The sequence below is a fragment of the Rhodnius prolixus genome, unplaced genomic scaffold, assembly GCF_049639745.1.
Source record: "Rhodnius prolixus isolate KJV_2025 unplaced genomic scaffold, Rpr scaffold_5, whole genome shotgun sequence".
Classification (NCBI taxonomy): domain Eukaryota; kingdom Metazoa; phylum Arthropoda; class Insecta; order Hemiptera; family Reduviidae; genus Rhodnius; species Rhodnius prolixus.
The window spans coordinates 3,930,381-3,948,126 of NW_027411624.1; the positions used below are offsets into that span (position 1 = coordinate 3,930,381).

General features: G+C 38.3%; 1 protein-coding gene across 2 annotated transcripts in view; it reads left to right on the plus strand.

Moving 5' to 3' along the window:
- Positions 1-17,746, plus strand: part of LOC141458844 (cell adhesion molecule 2-like) — a 601,780-nt gene that overhangs the window by 192,862 nt on the left and 391,172 nt on the right. The gene's annotated exons all lie outside the window — the stretch shown is intronic.

The following is a 17,746-nucleotide window of genomic DNA, read 5'->3' on the forward strand; positions in this document are numbered from 1 at the left end:
TTAGACTCATTTAGTAACTAATCCTGCAGTTAAAGTCTCCCGTTATAAGTTTCATGTTTTTCTACTATAGATCGCATTACAAGGCTTGGTCCCACTGATTACAATTAATGTAAACTAGCCTAACATAATTAAAATCGCGGTTACACTTTATTGTAATTAGGCATCTATTTGTAATTTTACATAAATCATCCGTTATCTTTCTTATCTTGCCTGACACTAATATCACTTCCGCCTGAAGCAGCTCTTCCTTTTAGTTGGCCCCAACAAAAATGTTGGAAAGTTTTTGATTAATGCAGAAGCGAGTTCCATATCTTTTTCTTCAGTCTAACTTTCACACATCGAATTTCCTAAGATCTTCAAGGAGAATTACAAATTATTTAATTTTCCTTTTAGATCGCCAATGTTGTGCGCCAAAATAGGGGAGGCAATTTATAATTGATCGTTATGTTTTTTAGAAGCGCCACGGTAGCTGAGCGTTTAGAGGCGATACCTGTAAGGCTAAGATGTATTGTTGGTTTAGTGGGTTCGATTTCCCCGGTCTAGGCCTTGGATTTTATTTAATGGTTAATAAAAGAAATTTATAGTAAAGTACGCTAGGCGGTTATAGGCTAGACCCGCAAAGCTAGGATGTATTGTTGGTTTAGTGGGTTCGATTCCCCCGCTCTAGGCCTTGCATTTTATTTAATGGTTAATATGAGAAATTTATAGTAAAGTATGTTAGGCGGTTATAGGCTAGACCCGCAAAGCTAAGATGTATTGTTGGTTAGTAGATTCGATTCTCCCGGTTTAGGCCTTGGATTTTATTTAATGGTTAATATGAGAAATTTACAGTAAAGTATGTTTGTTAGTCGCCTCCGTCCACGACACCTAATTGGTAGTTGGACGTAAAGCTCGTCTGAAAAAAAATAGGTAATTACTTTACTTTACTTATGTTTTTTAGTTTCACCTCTGGATGATCCTCTCGCTGGCTCAAGCTCGTCGGAAGTATCTAAACTGCACTAGATTTGTTTTAATACTTCCGGGGAAGAAAACTGAAAGTAGCCGTTTTTTTTGTTCCTGTTGGAGATTTCTACATTTTCGTGTTCAATGAGCTAGAGCATATTTCAGCATTGCAAAACTTGGCCTGCTCGCCGTGCTTGAATTAGTTGTAAATTTCACCTAATTTCAATTCTTCTCTTTCGAAAAATCTTGCACAATATGCATGTATCCTTGGGGATGCTTGGGACGTCTTCTAAGTCTTCCTGGCTTTAACCCTTTAAAACCTTTCACAGCCACTTCTTCCAACTTTTGATTACTCCTAATTCTAAGACCCTACTTCCTTCAATTGAACTGTCAACTTTCAAGCTCATTTGACTTATTACACTCAAGGAAAGTATTGCGGAATTCACCGGAAATAGCCGTTTTACATTTCGTGTGTGTAACTGATTGGGTAATTTTTCCCGAAGAATTTGAGGCAGTTCCGGGCTGGGAGGTGCGTCGGAGTTTCCGCCAACGTCACAGCGTTATAATGCACGCTATTGGTAAGCTGTATTAATTTCAGTTAGAGTTAAATATGCTCGGAAAATTGCCGGAATTTGAATAAAATGTATCGGCTAAAAAAAGACAGTTTTGAGATTGAGTTAAATGTGTGGGTGTCCTTGTTTGTGGATTCAGTAATAACTGACTGGTTGCCACAGTCAGAGCGTGACAGTCAGTGTGGGGGGAATAATTCGCTCACAGTAACTACACTGGCAAACTCTGGGAGGCTGTGTAAGCAAGCGGAAGTGGGACAAGGAAGGCCCGCACGCAGACTGTTTGGCTGTCCCAAAGTGCTGCCCATTAGGATGGTCGTTTCATAAAAAGCTGTTGGAATAGCAACAGCGACAACAACATGGTCCCTTCTCTCTTCCCTTTCTCTCTCACTCTCTCTCTCTCTCTCTCTCTCTCTCTCTCTCTGCTTATCCCCTCCCTCAACCCCTGAAGACCATACTTACGTAATGATGTTCACAACCTCGAGCACATCGTCCACATTTCCTGCTGCGACCCTTTAACGGGAATAAACTGATAAAACTCTTTTCTTATGATTTTCCTAAAGGTTTTCTTTTATGGATGGGGAAAAAGGCTCTACCCAAATTTTCTTTACCAACACATCCCTCCCAACCACAAGCCAGCTTTTACCATAGATTTTCCTATTTAATTGATTGTCCACATTAACTTTTTGTTTAATGATTCTCCTCGTACTGACGCTAAAGTGGAAGGTGGACCCTATTTCCAATAACTTACTAGCATAAGAAAATTTATCAGCCCTTGACATTTATCAGCTTCGCTCCCTAGAGTAAGCGATATCCTTGAAGCTTCATCCTACCATGGAGTTTTGGGAGTTTACGAAAAGCTGCGATGGGGTTGGAACAGAAGAACGATCATTCTTGTTCAGTTTTTTGGTCGATTACCTCCCAAAAAAAGAAGGCCATGCTTTTCTTTGGCATACTTTTACAGGTCTGTTACTTCCGCTTGGAAAAATTTTCCATGAACATTATTCTAAGGGAATCTCTAAGAAAGGGCGCAATAAAAATGCTGAGATTGGGGGAGTATCGTGACTTAAAAAAAATGAAGACCATACTTACGTAATGATAAAAAAAAGAAGAACCTGTGCATTCACAAGGTTATCCCCTCTCTTAAGGATGGGTGTTTAGGTCACCGGAAGAGATTTTTTTTTTTCCAATCTGGTAAGTTCTCTTCTCTTTCTTGACTCACCTAGAAAGCCTTGGTAGTTATCAGAAGTTGAAGCTGTAGATATATCCTGCAAGAGAAGAGGTTCCATTTCCATGGTACAGGACTATTTCAGCACTATTCACTCATTTTGCAGCCATTACTTATCCTTGTAAAAGTGCCCTATCCTTGTTTCTTCCCTTAATTAGAAGGGTTCACTTTCCTGTGTTTCCTATTCCGTAATTAATTCCTAATGATTTTTGGGGAATATCTAGCAGCGGTCATCAATAAATACAACTTTTTTGCTTTATACTAACGTTTCGGTAATTTTTACTATCTTCTTTAGGGTATTATAAAACAGTTTGTGAAGTTTAATGTAGAGTTATATCATCATAATTGTTGTTCAACGTTGGTATAAAGCAAAAAAGTTGTATTTATTGATGACCGCACCCCGATATTCCCCAAAAATGATCCAACAATAACGGTCGGGAAAAACCATAACCATCATTTACGTAATTTCTAATATTTTTTTTTTTTTTTTTTTTTAATCTTTTATTGCAATTTACCACTGCAACAGTTGTTGCAACAAGCAAATACGGTGAAAGGGAAAAGAAATAACGGGAAATCATGATTGGAGAAGGCACCCAGTGGTGCCACTCCAGTAACGTGCTTAAGATAAGAGAAGATCACGAGGCCATCTTCTCTTCAATCTCCTTAGAGGATTACCTGGTAATGTGGAGGAAGATAGGTGATCTATGAGAGGGTTAGGATGAGCTGCTGTAGAGGAATGAAATTTGAAGAAACGAGTGTTAGCAAGATCTGTAATGAAAGGAATTTTGAGGTCATTATGGATAGTGAGGTTAGATACATAGAACGGAGCGTTAAGAAGTTTTCGAAGTATTTTTGACTGTAATGTCTGGAGGCGTAGTGAGTTGGAACGCTTAGTCGATCCCCATACTTCGATGCCGTATGACCAAATGGGTCGCAGTAACATTAGATATAAGAGTCTTTTGTTATGTAGGTTAAGTTTCAAACGTTTGTCAAGTAGTCTGGCGAGAAGTTTGTAGCGTTGGTTAGCTTCTTGTCTTTTCAGTCTAGTATGGGGATTCCATGTCAACCGTTTGTCTAGGTGCAGTCCAAGGTAACGTACTTTGTCCACAGCTGGTATAGGAGTTTGGTTCAAGATGACAGGAGGTAGGATTTTCCGTCTGAGAGTAAATACTATAAACTTAGACTTCGTAACGTTGGTTTTGATTCTCCATTTGAAAAGCCAGTCCTGTAAGTGGTTGATGTGTGTTTGTAGAGTTCGTGTAGCGATAAGAGGATCGGAATGTGGAGATAAGATAGCAGTATCGTCAGCAAAGGTGGAGAGGATAGTATTTGGATGTTGAGGTATGTCTGCTGTATACAAGGAGTAAAGAATAGGACCTAGGACACTGCCCTGAGGAACACCAGCTCGAGCTAGACGGATATCAGAGTCTGCTGCTCCACAGTTGACTCTGAAATATCGATCTTTTAGGCAAGATTTGAGGATTTCTAATATTATACTTATAAATTTTTAGACTAATGTTTTTACACTAGTTTAGTAAGATTGTTCCAGAACGTTTCTAATACAAGATGATTCATGAGTTTTAGACTCTGGTTAATTATATTACCGTACCCTTTAGTACAGACAGGAAATACAAATTTTTTTGAGTCAAAAGTAACGGAAGTAAAAGATTAAAAGAGTTGAAAACAGACAGGAAATATTAATTAAAGGAAAATGGGTACGATGTGCAGGTTTGTCTTGGGGGAAATAGATGTGGGAAAATTTTAGTCTTAAACAAAAAAAAAGAAAATGAATAAATAGCTGGAAAATCTGCACGCTCGTAAAAACCTGAAAAATTATTGCCGACAATTTGTTCATTAAAAGGTAGTGGGGGGCACTTGCTAGTCCTTCATAGAAAAAAGAAAGAAAGAAACGGAAATGGCAGTTGTACTTTTGTCACAGCCGGTGTTGTGGTTGTTTTGCAGTCGGGTAAATCTTCCTTTTCTCTGGGATTCCCTCTTCCCTGTTAAAACCGGGTAGTAATTTAGCGACTACCGTGACAGGGATACCCCAAAAGGAAGTTTTTGGTCTTTAAGGAGAGTTTTCAAGTGTGGAGAATGGTGGAACGGTGCTTCAGGATGCTGTAAGTACATGATTAGGGGAATAATACTCTCCACTCGAGATACTTTGCTAAAAGTAATGGTATAAAAACACACACACACACACACACACACAAACCCAAACCCACATCCGGATCCTCTCTTTCTCTCCTGCATTCAGTTAACAGCGTCAAGTAACTTCCCGTTTCTGGAAGTTGAGCCTTTAATATATTGAGGACATTGCACCCTCTAATTATCACTTCAAACTTCATGATTATTATTTAGGAAAAGATTTGATGGTTTTAATTTCATTTTCCCTTCTGAAGAGGAAGTAGAGCAATAGTGCAGTTTTAGGAATTGAAGATTCTAGCGGAAAGACACGTTTTATAGCCCCAAGTTGGTTCCGAGTAAAGATTTCGAAACTGAATGCCTAACTATATTAAATTCATTAATTTTTAATAATTATTTATTGCATTGATGCAAGTTGTGCTTGCATTAAAAAAGAATTTGTGTGGTCTGTACCACACTTAATTGGAGAGAGATTAATAATAATAATAATAATTTTTTTTTTTTTTTTTTTTTAATGGAGGGGGAAAATGCATTATGCATCATCGTGGGGAAATGCCCACGGTATGTGGGACCCTCACCCACTAAAAAACCCACCTCCCCTAGGGGCATTGAAACCCACCCTGGAACCACTTACGCATTACTTCAGGGTGGTGCCTCACAATAGCTCATGCGAGCTCCCACCGGCCTTTATTAGACTCTATCACGACAGGAGCAGACGGAAGTCCAAATCATTGTTACTATCTTCTACAGGAAAATGTGCATTCATTGCTTTAAACACTCTCTTTTCCGGTTTTTGCTAGGATACGCGCAGGATTGCCAAGATCCTGTGGAAGAAGTCGGAAGTGTTAACAACAGATTTTTTTGTTTCCCTCTTCTTTGATGTGAGTTGAAAAGTAAGTTATAAGAATTTCTGGAAAGCAACAGGCTTCAACGCCCTTGAATTAGGGAAGAGTTGATAAAATGGGAAGGAATATACCTTATCACATACTGTTCTGTTGAGTTGGTGAGTTGGGGCGGCTGACAGTCATGGTACTGACACCGGAAGAGAGAGAGACAGAAGATGAGTGAATGAATACTTTAGAATTTCCATATCTCGCAACAAAGTTCCCACGTCGCTAAGCCTTCCTTGCCAAACTTATCTTAACTCCCCTGCAGGCATATGTTAAAGAAACGCCAAGAATACACCGTGTCTCTGTTGGTAAACTTCTTCCCTCTTCTTCCTCTTCTTGGGTAGCAATTTCGAATCAGGTGTATCTTCACAGTTCCCACGGTATGATCAGTTGAGAAGTAGATGGCTCACGAAGGAGGGTAACTTTAATTTCTTGTGCACAAGAAGTCCTCCCCAGCTAAGGCTGACTTCTTCTCCATTACGAAAGTTTTGGTCACAGATAAAACTTCTTGTTTTTTTTTTCTTGGCGTATGAGACGAGAGGATCAGTCATATACATGATTGCCACAATTTTAGAAGTTATATTACTTTTTTTCTTATTTCCTGTTGCTCCTGCAAGGAGGATTTACGGTTCCGCCGGAAATAGATCTTCTGAGAACCGCTGCTTACAAAAAAAAACAAAAAACCGGATGTGAACACACACACACACACACTCGATTTTCTCGTACTTTCTCATATCCTCGAAAGTCCTAAATCACTAATTTCCTTCAAACTTCGTGACAACTTCCAAGAGATCTGCCCCGGATAGTCGTGACTGAATTCTTCTAATCTCCCCTCGGAAGTGTTTGAAAATTCCACGGCACTGGAGGAATATCTTTTGCCAAGGATTTAGTTCTTTCTCTCTCACTCTCCCTCCGCCTGAGACATGTTCGGACATGTCTATCCGTCGATGGAGTCTGTGCTCAGCATAACCCAAAAATGATAATTGAAAGGCTACCCGAATTACCGGAAACACAATCATCCAACCGATAATGCCTCTTTACTAAATACGTAAATACTTTTACGTAAGTGAAGCTGAAATCTCTACACCAAACTGATTCATCTATCTAATGGATTTAAGTGCGATACCGGGATACAATTAACTTCCAGCTACAGATTTTTAAATTAAATTTTGAATTAAAGTTGTTTACCGATCCTCTTACCGCTAAACGGGCTCTTCAAACACACATCAGCCATTTACAGGACTGGCTTATCAAATGGCGAATCAAAACTAACGTTACTGACTCAAAATACGAGTAGGTACATAGTATTTACCCTTAAAGGTAGGATCTTTATCTTCCATCTTCATCAGCCAAACTCCTGCACCAACTGTGAACAAAGTACGCTACCTTGGACTGCACCTAGAAGCAAACGGTTGATATGGAATCCCTCCATACTAGACTGAAAAAGACAAGGAACTAACCAACGCTACAAAACTTCTCGCCAGAACTACTTGATAAACTATCAAAACTCGACCTGCACAACAAAAAAGACTCTTATACCGTCTGTTACTGCGACCTATTTGGTCATACAGCATCGTCGAAGTATGGGGATAAGCGTTCCAATTCTCTAAGCATCCAGACACTACAATCAATAATTCTTCGGAAAATCTTAACGCTCCGTTTTTCTGTTTCTTACCTCACCCACCCATAATGATCTCAGAATCCCTTCCGTTAAAGATCTTGCTGGAACTCGTTTCTTAAAATTTCATTCCTCCACAGCAGCTGAATCCCTCTAATTGAACAATCTTCTTCTGCAATACCAGGCGATCCTCCAAGAAGATTGAAGAGAAGATGGCCTCGCGATCTACTGTCATCATAGCATTACATACATACGTATGTCCAAGATAATGGAGTGACACTGCTGGGTGCCTTCTCCAATCATATATTTTCACGTATATTTTTTGTTGCTTGTTGCAACAATCGTTGCAGTTGTAAATTTCAATAAAAGATTAAAACAAGAAAAGAAAAGTTGTTTACATTTATTATAATTAATTTACCTAATTAATTGTTAATTAAAAAAACATGTTCGGTTTAAAGAAAATGTAAAAAAAAGGGAATTAAGAAAAAATTAATTGCAATCCAGGGACCCAGGGCCTGGATAAGCAAAAAATTACACAAGAAAGGAGGTGGTACGTGTGTAGGCATACGAGATGGAGAAACGTGATTGCGGAGTCTGTTTACAGGTGGTGGTAAATTTAACTTCCTCTTAAATAAAAGATCGCTCTTAAAAGGAAATTATTCATTTTCTTTCTCTTCTTTTTCGCTGGCTTAAGAGTGGCTTAATGAAGTGGTCAGGATTTACTTAGCGTGCTTAATATACGTACACATGGGGAACTCTTTAAAGCTGAAGTGGTAATATTGAGTTTCAGTTACTTAGAGTGTAGGGATTAACTAAGTGATTGGATTGCCGGGCAGAGGATCCCCTGGTTCGTGGGGTCCTTTTAGGATCTCCTTACAGCATCAAGCGGGAAAGATAGTTTCTTTCAAATCAATCTAAGGATGGATTTCTTAGTAAAGATAGTTTAGTCTTATATATTCTCAATCGATTTAAGGTCTATCTGCGACAGAATTAGGAAGGGCAGAATATGATAAAGTAAGATCAGTTTTCAAGGTGAAAGAAGTTCCAAAAAAAGAAAAGCCACTGGTTTGGTGAACTTGTAAAAATCTTGAAGAACTAAAATTTCGAACTTCTGGAAAAACGATTTTCTTCATAAAATTTGAATAACTAAAATAACACTTTAGAGAGATTTCTTTTCCCCTTGACACAACCAGAAGTGTTGCCCTGGTTTTTTTACGATATACTCAAAGCTCCTTCTCAAAACTCTCTATTGAAATTTTTTGTCACGATCAAAGGATGAGGGGGGGGGAAATTAATGTAAAACCAAAAAAAAACATGTTCGAACATGTCTTTGTGCGATATGCTTCAAAACGTGTTATTTATCATATGGTAGGCTTTATAATATGTATTTATAAGCTTTCCTGTGATAACAAAGTTACTGGGGCTACTAGCTTTGTAGCGAACTTTTCGTGTTGCAGTTTGTTTGTATGTATGTTTGTATTTATGTAGAGGAGTTATGTATGTGTATGTTTGTTGCAGCTTTGTAACTATGTCAAGCTTGACGTTTTCTATTTCCATGAGATATTACTGTATAACTAAACTTTATACATTATATATTTACTTTAAGCGTCCATATATTATATTGTGTACATATGTCTGTCGCTTTGTATTATATTTTATGTTCGGTATTAAGTATATCGCATTTACATATTTCTATTTCAATAGGTTCAACTGTGTTTTTTTAAAAAAAAGGTTAAGTGATTGCGAATTTGCCGATTTGAGCTTTCAGCGGAAATGATTTCCATGAATTAGTGTTTTCCTGATGAATAAATATTAGAGGTCTCGAAATCTGGGTAGCTTCTAAGGAGACTATGTGGTCCTCCGATTAGTTGGTAACTTTTCAGGCTTCTGAAACGCATTTTCTGTGTCTCCTCACAGAATCAGCTGGCGCCAATCAGCGTTCCTTACGCTTCATTGTACTGGCTTCCAAATCTGCTGGAATGCCTTCCTGTAGCCAATCAGTGGGGGAGTTCTTGTGCCTTGATCAACCATACTTGAAGAACTTATTTTGTTTACTTATTTTGAACATACTTATTATGCAGCGATGTCCTGAGTTTCTAACGTCTTTTGTGCGTGGACAGAGAGCAGTGAAAGTCTTCAGTAATCTGTCAAACGCGTCTTGTAAGATCTGGAGTATTCCCTGGAAATGTCCAGAGATCAGAGATTTCAACGTTAAGTGACTACTTAACCTCTTTAGCTTTAGATTCCCTTTTGTATATTAAGAATTCTGGTGTAAATCCTATCCTCTGCGAAGTGCTCCCCCTCCAATGTCTTCATCAGTTCAATGAAGTGGCCATTTGTATGACGGCCTTCTCATATAGGAAGGAAAAACGAACGAATTAAAAGGAAAATAAAACTAATATGGCGGATGACCACCGGTCGGTATCGTAAGTGGTATTTTATAAGAGAATATTTTGTATGCGTACAGTCTCTCTCTCTTTACCCCATACACAATCTTTCTCCCTACTCTGAGTTTGTACAAGCATGTTTCAACATGCAGAGCTTGTCAATGAATGCGTGCGCATATGTATGGGTGTGTGTGTGTGTGTGTTAAATTCACCCGACAGAGTCGCGAGTATAGCCTGTATATATCCGTGTGTTTTTATATGGTTCAGAGTTATACTATTCTGGTCTCCCGCGCGCGCTCCACTCTAATGACATAGCCTATCGGAAACCCATTCAATTTTTGCCGCAAATTCTTCTGATATTGCATTGTTGCCAACATACCATAATAAAAAGGAAAATAAAACAACAGGAAATAAAAAAAAAAAAAAAAAAAAAATGATAAAAGCAAAGTCATCAGTTATTGTTATTGGTTTGTATGTACTACATACTTCTTCACATATATATGAATACTTCGCAATTTATATATATAAAACATGGAGGTCTACCCGGGTTAACTTATCAATGAATTTATTTTCTTTGCTCTACTGTATTCTTTCCCGGTTAATAAAAATCAGACAATTTGTATTTTTTTATACAAATATTTGTATTAGTTTTTATATTTTATCTTCTTCTTTTTTATACAAATATTTATTCATACAATAATAATTATTGTATTCGTAGATTAACTGAGACAATTGTGCAGCGCGGCGTTCAGAAAATGAAATAGACGATCATGAAATAAAACAAAACGGAACATCTGCAAGATTCGAGATACTTCCTCTTCCGTTTACGCTGGAGAAATTAAATATTGAAACAGTTTTGTAAAATTACAAAAGACAAAAGCTACCCATTACTAAACAAGTGGATAGGGTATTTAAGAGCGGGTTTTCCAGTCTATGGGGGCTAAAGAAAAGCAAAATTGATATTGGAAAAGAAGAAAAACTACATGGTTACCGGGAAATGGGAGAAAATTTTGTACAGTTAGCAGTGGTGGTGGGAGGGAAATAGGAAAACTGTGCTCGCGACAGAAGAAATGAATGAACAATCAGAAGTAGCTTTTTGCAGAGAGCGAGCAATGTTTGATAGGCTGGTCGGTTTCGATGTTACTTTTTGCGAAGAGTGGGGCCTCTTTTCAATGCTTTCTCCTATGGGGCGGGGGCCCCCCCTTATCGATTCACTCTACACCACTTTTCATTCCCCTCCATTCCTTACAGACTCAATCGACCATTCTACAGATGAAGTTCACCACATTGCCCTGCCGAACACATTACCAAGAGAGGGTGATAAATCCAATTCTGAAATTGGAAAACGTCTATTTCCTTATTCTTTGATGAAAGAGGCTAAACTAGTCTATATCGTTCATAGGTTCCCTCTCACCCACCCCGCCAAAAAAAGAGCAGGAAGCGTGACGTACTTGTTACGGTTAAAAAGCAGTAAGAAATACATTTATATTACTTCCGCTTCTATTTTCATTTTCTCTAACTCTATAACAGTAGGAGAAGGTTACTGTAATCGTGCAGATTTCCGATTTTTGAGTTTTAATACCGGAAGTATCCCTTTTGAGGCCCCCTGAGTTCGAAAAAGTCGCTTTTACAACTGTGCCCCTCCCTCTCATCCCTCTCTAGTGTGTATATTCACCGAATCTCAAAAGAACGGATAGCCTCTAATAATTATTAGACCTTCTTGTTTGTAACAGATGTAAAATTAATTTTTAGCCATTTTGTGTATGCTTGAGAACATCTAAAGCTCTTAACATTAGCTTATTGCTTAGAAAATCACTTGGAAAACGACTTATTTCCCGATATTAAGAAAAATACTAGCTTTACTGCCTTGGCAATATTTTTAGTAGAAAGGGGATGAAAAAATACATAAAAATGACCTATGGCGTGCTCTTCTTTCTCTCTGATAACGAGTTAAAAAAATTAAAATATGATTATTAAATACCAGATTTTGAAATGGCCTAGCAACTTTAATTTTGAAGTTATCGAATTGTGGTTTCCGGTTTCTTTCATAACTTTTTATTCCATTTAAAACTGGGTAGGTATATGAAAATGAGGGTCAACTGCGAACCCTCACTTTTGGTCGCGCGTCAGTCGCGTATGCGGGCAGGAATCTAAAATCAAGTTACGTATTCTGAAACTAGAAGTAACAGGCAACAATTTTTTCCTCTACCATTTTTTGCTCAGATTAACCGTTTAAGCCTTGAAATGCATTTGAGCCGTCTTAAAAAGTTAAAATGAACACCGTGTATTTTTTTTTTCATTTTATTAGTACATTTACAACTGTAATTCATCAGCAACAAATGTTGCATCAAGTAAATTTGATGAAACTGGTTAAGTTCTCATGAAAGTCTTGGTAAGAGCAACCACCCATTGGTGGAACTCTTTCTCAGTGGATTGCACTCATATCAGTAGGTCCCTAGGCCACTTCCGCTTCAAGCGACGAGGAGGATTGTCTGGAAGTTTAGGAGAAGAGAGCTGTTTTACAAGAGGATTAGGATGGTGGAGAGCTAGGAGGCTGTGAAAGTTGCGGTAGCGAGACTTTATTAGATCAGTGAAGGTCAGTGTGATTGGTGAGGTTAGAAATGTAGTATGGAGCATTAAGGAATTTCCGTAGGAGTTTAAACTGTACTGTCTTCAGGTATTTTGGAGTTGGAGGGTTTGGAATCGTATATTTGTGTTTTTTTAATGGTGTGTGAGTACGCACTTTCTGAATATTTGTGAGTAAGCTTGCCCAAAAAACGTAAAAAATCACAATTAAGTGCAAAGCTAGCTGTCCCTTTAAAGTTTCCCCATTAAAATTTCACATCATTAAAATGTTCAGTTCAATCATTCATTTCCTGAAACTTCATGATGTTTATTGCCTAAAAATATGATAAATGTAAATAATGATGAATGTAGGTAGCCCAGGCCAAAAAGCCATTAACTCCAGTCTCTGGAATCCTCTCTCTCTCTGGATTCCCTTTATGAAGGTATACGAATGAAATTATAGTACATAATGAATTCCTGGTTGCCGCCGGTGAATTAGACGTGACGGCCCATATGGAGGTTGACAGAATCGCCTAGCCTAGTCGGGGGCCGCACATTTAGGTTGATAAATGTTTGAGGGGGTGAGCGCTGAATGTAGCCACAGTAGGTGTGCGCCTACAATATAGTTATATATAGCAATGAGGACATATATATATATATATATATAATGTAATGTGCGCGTGCATGAGTGATAAGGGGCGTATTGCCCTAGTGGCAAAGAGCTGCCCCAGCCCGTCCGCCAGTCCTATACTGTAACGTACGTTCACACCCATCACGTGGGCGTACAGGCCCTTTGTAGGGTCCATTGTGGCCTTCGCTCCACAGTTGACTGATGGGGCCACTAAGGCCATTTGCAAATTATTGCGGTAATGTGGGAAAGGCCCTTCGTAGTTGTAGTTTGAGAGGAACTGAGAGAGTAATATTTCCTATATTGTCCTCTCTTTCTTCCTGTGCAAGAAAGTATAGAATTGCTGTTGCTTCAGATTTTCGAAGTGTTTCTCCGTATTCTCTCAAGTCAGAGAATTGTTCTCAGTAAATGGTCAACGTGGTGCTTGGATACGTGTGGGTATCTATATCCAAGGTGTTAATAAAGACACGACAGCCAGTCTGTTGAAGGGTTAAGGCTCCCATCCATACTTAATGAAAAGACTATGTGAGAAGCATGAGGAAAACCTCGATTAGGATCTATCCTCTGACAGAAGATATTATTATTATTATTATTACTATTATTATTATTATTATTATTATTATTATTATTATTATTATTATTTAGAAGAATAATTCAAATACAAATTATAGATCTACATCTATGGGTACATTAGTGTCTGTTTTGAAGTTTAAACTGTTATTTGTCTTAGATATGTACGAGGGTCGTTTGAAAAGTCCGTGCAAAGTCAGAGAGATAGCACCACTGGCGCGTATCGAGGTTATGTTTAGTTAGTAGCATCTCTTGGAAGAACACACACCAAGTTTCAGCCAGATCGGTCTATTTCTTTGTGTTTGGCATTCGTTTGAATCGAGGAAGTCGAGTGATTTTCAAAAAATGGACGAAAAAGAATTTCGTGTGTTGATTAAACACTACTTTATGAAAGGCAAAACGCCTCAGGAGACTAAAGAGAAGCTTGATAAACATTATGGTGACTCTGCACCTTCGATTAGAACAGTTTATAAGTGGTTTCAAAATTTTCGGAGTGGCCATATGGGCACAAGTGACGCTGAACGTTCTGGACGCCCTGTTGAGGTTACTACTCCAGAAATCATTGATAAAATCCATGATATGGTGATGGATGACAGAAGAGTGAAGGTGCGTGAGATTGCTAGTGCTGTGGGCATCTCGAATGAACGGGTACATAATATTTTGCATCAACATTTGGACATGACAAAGCTATCCGCAAGATGGGTGCCGCGATTGCTTACGCTTGACCAAAAACGAAATCGTGTGAAGTGTTGCAAGGACGGTTTGCAGCTGTTCCAGAAGAATCCGCAGGACTTTAAGCGTCGTTTCGTCACTGTGGATGAAACATGGATACATCACTACACTCCTGAGACCAAAGAACAATCTAAACAATGGGTTAACAAGGGGGAATCTGCGCCAAAAAAGGCGAAGACCGTTCCTTCGGCCGGAAAGATTATGGCGAATGTCTTTTGGGATTCGCAAGGAATAATCCTCATCGACTATCTGGAAAAGGGTAAAACTATTACTGGTGCATATTATTCATCGTTATTGGACCGTTTGAAAACCGAGCTGCAAGAAAAACGCCCACGATTGGCCCACAAAAAAGTCCTTTTCCATCACGACAACGCACCAGCTCACACCTCAGCAGTTGTGGTCGCAAAATTAATGGAAATAGGGTTCCAACTCGTTTCACATCCCCCCTATTCTCCAGACTTGGCTCCCTCGGACTACTATTTGTTCCCCAATATGAAGAAATGGCTGTCGGGAAAAAGATTTTATTCAAACGAGGAGGTGATTGCAGAAACGAATGGCTATTTTTCAGACTTGGACGAATCCTATTATTCGGAAGGGATCAACAAACTAGAGCAGCGTTGGACGAAGTGTATAAGCCTAAAAGGAGACTATGTTGAAAAATAAAAAAGGTTTACCCCAAAAAATTAAGTAGTTTTTGTTTTTGCACGGACTTTTCAAACGACCCTCGTATATCATTTCCAGAACTTTCCTTTTTTGTGTGTTGGTTTCTGATTTAAGTATCTTTGAGTTTGGGAAAATCGAAAGTGTGATGATTTTCTGTGCTGTGTAAGGAAAGTGCTGGGTGTTCTTTTTTAGTTTTGTGTCAGAAGAGTGTTGGTACAGACTTTTTTTTTAAATATTGTTATGTTTCGTCTATATATTTTTTGTGACAGTCTTTGCATTCAGTTTCGTATATAAGATTTGAACTAAAAAAGAACACCACAGCACTTTCCTTACACAGCACAGAAAATCATCACACTTTCGATTTTCCCAAACTCAAAGATACTTAAATCAGAAACCAACACAAAAAAAAGGAAAGTTCTGGAAATGATATACATATCTAAGACAGAAAACAGTTTAAACTTCAAAACAGACACGAACAATTTAAACAACATATACGGCCAACTTACTGCGAAAATACTTGACAATTGGCAACACTGACTTCCACACAACTTAACACATTACACATAGACCGATCACACTCAGTCCATGAACAGACAAGACAGAAGACACACCAACCCTGAAATGTAAAAGTATTACTTTCTAAACTAGGTAAATAATTTTTGTAAATTTCGTTATATTATACATATTCATTTTAATAGAATCATTGTTAACACACTGTAAATATGTTCCACAGCCCTGAAGATGACCTAGTCCCTGAGGTCGAAAGCTCGGCAGAATAAATGTATCATGACTGAAAACTAGCATTTATTTTTTCAATCCCACTAAGATGTATTGTTGGTTTAGTGGATTCGATTCCCTGGTGTAGGTCTTGGATTTTATTTAATGGTCAATATGAGCAATTTATAGTAAAGTTATATACGTCGCCTCCGTCCACGACACCTAATTGGTAGTTGGACGTTAAGCCTGCCTGAAAAAATAGGCGATTACTTTACTTATTATGCGTGTTCAGGAAGGATAAGTGCACCTAGACTAGGTGCGTTTGAATGAAATAATCAAGCTACGTCACTGTATACGGGCACTTCCTCTTTGCCCAATTTGTTTTTTTCAGCCCCTGCATCCTTAATTTAGTATCTTAATTATTCCTTGAAAGTATTGTGGAAAAGCAGCAAATAATCCAGAGTATAAATTTTCTGTTTTCTTTAGGAAAACACTTTCAAAGAAAAAGGTTTTTCTTTCTGATGTTTATAGTTGGATACTTCTTCTTGGGTGGCTGCTGGTGGAGCGTTAAGAGAAATTAAATCCCACTAGTTTTATTTACCGTCTCCAAGGTTGGAGGTGTTAAAACTCGTTTTTTTTTTTTTTTATCCACTTGCTTTATGGTGCTGACGAAATTAGAATTCTTTAAACAGATTTACAACTGACAAAGCACAAGTAAAACTCTTGGGCTTGGGCTATATATCTGGCGAAAAGGAGAGGGAGAGCTTCATTGGTGACGAAGGCGGTGCTGGGTAGTCTGTAGAAATGGTGTAGAGTGAGAGCATTAGAGGGAACATAACGTGCAAGAAAGAAGGCTGAAAAATGAATGGCAAAAGACAAGCGTAATAGTGTTGGTAGAAGTTGGCTCAATGCAAGAAGAAGAAGAAGAAGAAGAAGAAGAAGAAGAAGAAGAAGAATAATACCAGGTCCCTGGAAGAAGGGAGAGTCTTGAAGAAGAACTTGAGAATAAGGGGGTTGGCAGGGTTGAATGTGATGTGGATTTTAAAGAGGGTAACTACTACTTACTTTACTCTCCTCGAGGAACGGTGGACAGGTATACACCTAGGTGGTTATAGATCAACGGGAGTTAGGTATTAACGGGAGTCCTAAGGCAAGGTAGAGGACAGCTTCCCATCAATACAGCGTGTTCTCTGTGCGTTTATTTGGTATGTAGCTTGTTCTTTTTTTTTTGTCAGTGTGTGTTCGTATTTGTGTTATTTAGTTGTGTCCTATATATAAGCTGAACACTATTTCTTGCTAGTAAATGGCCTTCTTTGCTAAGAGATACAAGAAAAATCAATTCCCACAGGAGCCTCTAAAAGGTATGGCTCAGCACGATGAGAAAAAAAATTGCGGAACATTGCAATTAGTAGTGTACCTGTAAGTAGTGTACCTGTAAGTAGTGTACCTGTAAGTAGTGTACCTGTAAGTAGTGTACCTGTAAGTAGTGTACCTGTAAGTAGTGAACTTAAAGAGGTAACCATGCTGATCCGGCTGACAGTGTACCGGGGATGAGTGCATCCAAGTTTAGACGAAGAGCTTTGTGAAAATTTGGTCCAAGGATTTGTCAGCTGTTTCTAGAATGGCTCTAGAAATCCTCTGGGGCTGGAGCGAAATTCCATCCCTGTTTTACGATTAGGAAGTGACGACATTTGCAGTCTTCTCCCAATCAGTCTTCCGGCTCCACTGTTGTTTCCGCCTTCCATGTGCCAGTGCAGCTGCTATTCAAAGGTCCCCATAGTAAACATATGCTCTAATCCAGGGGCCGGCAACCTATTTGAAGTAGAGAGCCATTTTTCCTTAAATAATTTTAATAAATCTTACCAAGAGCCGCACAAGGATGATAATGTACAAAATTCTGTAGATCATTTGTATTCACAAAATTATTATTTTATGATATTCAATAACATTTAAATGTTTTATATACATATTTATTTTCACATAGTGCAAAGTAAATAAACAAATAAATAATAACTTAACGAATGAAAAGGCGGCAGTCTTACAATATAAATCAAGTACTTTATTTTGATATTGTATAATTCTATTCAATTTC